The sequence below is a fragment of the Urocitellus parryii genome, chromosome 8, assembly GCF_045843805.1.
Source record: "Urocitellus parryii isolate mUroPar1 chromosome 8, mUroPar1.hap1, whole genome shotgun sequence".
Taxonomy (NCBI): Eukaryota; Metazoa; Chordata; class Mammalia; order Rodentia; family Sciuridae; genus Urocitellus; species Urocitellus parryii.
This window is the reverse complement of record NC_135538.1, coordinates 137,742,119-137,746,815: the sequence shown is the minus strand read 5'-3', so window position 1 is coordinate 137,746,815 and position 4,697 is coordinate 137,742,119. Positions and strand designations below refer to the sequence as shown.

The following is a 4,697-nucleotide window of genomic DNA, read 5'->3' as shown; positions in this document are numbered from 1 at the left end:
GATCTTTGAATGGAAGCCTGTGACACTGGATTTGGCATTATTGTAATTATTTATTTTTTTTAATACTCATAACCTGGATTATACTGGGCAGTATTTTCAAAAAGCAGTAGAACCCACAGTGCATGTAACAATGATATGGAAATCTTTTTCAATTTAAACTTAGAGTTTGCAAGCCAGACGCAGTGGCGCATGCCTATAATCCCGTTGGCTCTGGAGGCTGAGGCAGGAGGATCACAGATTCAAAGCCAGCCTCAGCAACCGAGTGAGGCCCTAAGCAACTTAGCAAGACCCTATTTCAAAAATAAAAAAAAAAATTAAAATAAAAAAATAAATATAAGGGGCTGGGGATTGGGTTCAATCCCTGGTACCAAAAAAAAAAAAAAAAGGAACTAAATGCAATTATGAATTCTGATTATCCTAATAACTATAACTACAGCCTGTGTATGTATTTGATAAGACTTGTGGAATTCATTTGTTTGAGATTTTTATTTGATGGACAAGCCAGAATGTTTCAGGCCGGTCCTTGTTAATAAACCTTGGAGTTGCAAATGTCGCACACCTGTCAGCCATGAATGGTCCTTTCTTTCTTGAGCTGTGACATCATTTTGCCTTCGCTGGTTTCTAGCCTTGGGTTCTCTTTCCAGCACCCTCTACAGTGATTAGTCATGTCAACAGACTTCCCCATCCACATCTGCTCCAGGAGTCAGGTCCTCCTCGGGACAGAGGCTGGCAGTGTTTTGTAAGTTGCAAAGAGATTTTATGCAGATGGTGATGAGGAGGAGGGATGGGCGAAAGGGAGAGGGCTTTATCTCCCCCACTACCAGGCCCCGAGGGGGGGGGGCCTGAGCTACCTCTGCCAGACCTTTCCAATGCACGACCCGTCCCACCTTCCTGGGCTCACAGTCCAGCTCTTCCCTGACCCCATTGCAAACTGATGTCTGCTTTGCAGAAGGTCCCAGCTCCTTTCCAAAGCATGAACATGGGAGGCTTCCTGGAGGGTCTTGCCCTGCTTGCTGGGTGTGGTAGGAAGGGGCACTTGAATGGCCGTCAGAACATGGGCGCTGGAACTCCAGCTGGATTTTTCCTGTTCCTGGTCTTTTCATTCCTCTTTCCCAAGCGTGTGGTTGCGTTCTGTGGCTTGAGAGCCTTCCCCGGGTCTCGGTGCATGTGGGGTAGGTTACCATTTTTATTTTTAGCAAGGCATTGGCCTTCCCGTCTTCTCTGTCAGCTTCCCCCTCAGCCCATGGGGACAGTCAGCCCTCTGCATTTGCTGATTCTGCATCTGCAAGTTCAACCCACTGTGGATGGAAAATACAGTAGTCACACAAAACAAGACAAGACAAAACGGCTTCTGTGCTGAAGGCAGACGAGCTTTTTCTTGCCATCGGTCCCTGAACCATACGAGAGGACTATTTATACAGCATTTATGTGACATTAGGGATCACAGTCACCTGGAGATGATTTAGAGCTTCCTGGAGAATGTGTGTAGGTTCTAGGCTAATACTGTGCCATTTTGTATTAAGGATTTGAGCATCTGAGGGTTTTAGTATCTGTGGGGGTCCTGGAAGAAGCAATCCCCCTTGGATACTTACTCAGGGATGAGTGTACTTGCTGTTCTCTGAATGATTGTATCCTAGGCCTGGATCCTGTATACTTAGTCCATAAGATCTCTCCTTCCAAACTGGCCCTCTTTTCCACCCTACACTCTTTCTTCTTTATTTTTCAAGGTGCAATTAAAACTCACTTTATGGCCGTTCTCCTGACCTCCGTATAAAGCAAACTTTTTGTATCCTTCAAGATGTGTTACAATTCTTTGCATATTTTCTTATCCTTTTCATTGATTTATGGACCTATTTTTTTTTTTTTTTGCATCTGGCATTTAACGGATGCTTAATAAAAGTTTGTGGACTGCAAGCGTCTCAGGGGCAGTGATTCTGTTTTTCCTCTCTCTCTCTCTCTTTTTTTTTTTTTTCTTCATAAAACTCAAACCAGAACCTGCCATATAGTAGATGCTCAATAAATGTTGAAAGAGGTAATGGGGGAAAGTAGCTGAATCAAGCATCCCTACCCAATACTGGATGATCTTTCAAGTTAGGGGATAAGTTGGGAGGAAGGTGGTCATGTTGTCTATTTTTGAGGTGAAGAAGCTGAAGAAGAGGGAGGGCATATTGTAGGTACGTTTCTTAGATTTTTTTCCAGTTTGCTCCTTATTTCATTTTTCTGGACACTTTAGAAAGTTCTACCTGTGGTCCTGCTGATGGACTCAGTGGATAAGGTATTATCCCTCCTCAAAGTACTCTGAGGATCCAGGGTTTGTCGCGTGCTCTTGCCAGGTGAGCATTTTCACCCTATCAAACAGAGGCAAACAGGTAGATGACCCCCGGCACCCCTCACCACCCCTAGAAGGTCAGGGCTCCTTTGCTACATGGGCCCCACAGCTGTCTCTGCCCTGGGAGATCAGAGTGGACCACTGCTCAGTCCAGCACCTATGGGGGCAGGAGACCCTTATGGGACAGATATAGTCTTCATTGGACCATTGGGACCAAGCTCAGTTTTTTGGAACGAGGCTCATTCAGTCGGCAACAGCAAAGTTTCTGGGGCTGTGTGTCAGGCATTTCACTAGGGCCTGGCACCCAGTGATGGGCCAAGGACACAGGGTCTTTGGTCTTGGGGGCTCCCAGGCCAGAAGCAGAGGCCGACAGGTTCCTCCCTTGTAGGCCCAAGCCTGGCTTCCTCCTACGGGCACGCTCTGCCACCCGGGAGGAACAACTGGAGCTCAAAGGAGGGGGCTGGGCCGGGGACTGGAGGTCACTTGGCCCCAGGGTCAGGCAGGCCGATGATTCAGGGCCGCCAGGCCAGAGGGACAGAGACAGCCACTGAACAAGGAGCCGAGGGCAGAGGCTGATGGAGGAAGCAGTTCAGAGAAGAGTGTTCTGTTGTCTGCCCACGTGGCAGGGTGAAGTGTAGGGCTCAGGTAGTTGACTGAGATTTAAAGCTCAGCTCTGCTCATTCCATTTCCTTCTCCTAAAGAGCCAGAGTTTAGCTCCAGTTCCCTTTTCCCTCCATGCACATGGGCACATGGATGCACGAACACACACACACACATACACACACACACACACACACACACACACACACACACACGCAGCTCCACTCCAGCTTTCGGAATGTCCTACGTGGGGAAGGGCTTTTCTCACACTCAGTTGTGACTTCTGGGGCAGCTGCCAGGCCACCTCTCATGATGGAGGTTTTGTTCCTCTTGAAACAGTAGGTGACAAATGAAAACGAGGAAAAGAAAACCCCCCAAGCTCAAGCAAACAGGAGGAAGGGAGCGGGAGCCAAACTGTCTTGTTGTGGTCTTATGCAACCCGAGTCTTTGCTAACCCTTACCTGGAAGCCGAGCCTGGTGGCTCATTCTATTTTTGGACTGGCCAAGCTGGTCTAAAAAGTGAAACTACTACAAACGTTCAAATGGCAAGTACCGATTGCCTTCTTTTTCGGGGATCTCACGACTCAAGGCAGGAGAGGAGTTAAATCACAGTAGTGCAAGGAAGTAGCCGAGCAAAAGTCACGGCGCTGTTTCTTGGAACTCTTGCTGCCTAACCAGTTATCGTTTCTCAAGCCCTCTGAAAGCCTGCCAAAAGCTGTCTGCAAAGCAGCGACGGGCTGAGCAGCCAGCACGGGGTGTTCTCGTCTTGGGGCATAACGCTGAGCAGTTTTTGCAGTTTTTAATTGGCATCTTATTCGCTTTGATTTTAAGCAGTGCTTTTTTTTTGGTGGAAAGTGCACTGAACTTCAGAGTCAGGGGTAGCAAACCGCCCTACCTTCTGCAGGCATCCGATTCTTCTTCATCCGTGAAAGCAGAGGCGATTAAATCAGAGCTCCTTAATGGTCTTTCCTAATTCAAGAGTCTGTGTTCCAGCCCGGGTGTTGGCAGACGATGGTCCAGAGCGAGCGAGGCCAGCTGGGCTCACTGCCTGTAGATGTACTGCCCACAAGCTAAGAGCGGCTTTAGCATTTCTCAATGGTTGAAAAAAAAAAAGAATCAAAAGCAGAATAATATTTTCTGATTCATGAAAACCATCTGATTTCAAATGTCAGTGGTCACAGATAAAGTTTTATTGTCACACGGACAGGCTCATTCATTTGCATACAGTCTATAGTTGCTTTTAGGACTTTAAATCTTGGTATGCAACAAATAAGGTTTTATTGGAACATCCGCTTGTGTCTTCATGTGTGTATTGTTTGTGGATGCTTTTCTCAGCGGGGATGAATGATTGCAACAGGATGCATGGCCTGTAGACTGCGGTTCACTCTCTGGTCTTTCAGAGAAAAAGTGTGCTGAGGAGGTATCTGATGGCCGCAGCACGACATACCTTCCTATTTTCCTGCATTTATGAAAAGAGCAAAACCTCACTGAATTACCCTAAGAATGAAGTGAGATGACGAATAGGAAAGCATTTCTTGGGAGTTGGGGATTGAACCCAGGACCTTGTGCATGCCAAGCATGTGCTTTACTACTGAGCTCCACCCCGAGCCCTATAAAAGCATTTTGAGAAAGTTAAAAGCATATGTAAATATTCATTATTCAAGTAATGCAGAGAAAGGATAGCAGGTGCACAGATGCCCAGTCACTAGGTATTGCTAGATGGAGAAAGGACGAATCAACCTTCATTAATAATTTGTTCAAAAAAAAA

The 4,697-nt window shown here is 46.7% G+C and overlaps 1 long non-coding RNA gene across 1 annotated transcript; it reads right to left on the bottom strand.

The window, feature by feature from the left end:
- Window positions 1-471: 471 nt before the first annotated feature.
- On the bottom strand, window positions 472-4,014 carry LOC113179848 (uncharacterized). The gene is made up of 2 exons (XR_003300389.2): window positions 3,825-4,014; window positions 472-1,298 (listed from the first exon to the last, which is right to left on the bottom strand). It is a non-coding gene; the product is annotated as an uncharacterized LOC113179848 (long non-coding RNA).
- Window positions 4,015-4,697: the final 683 nt, after the last annotated feature.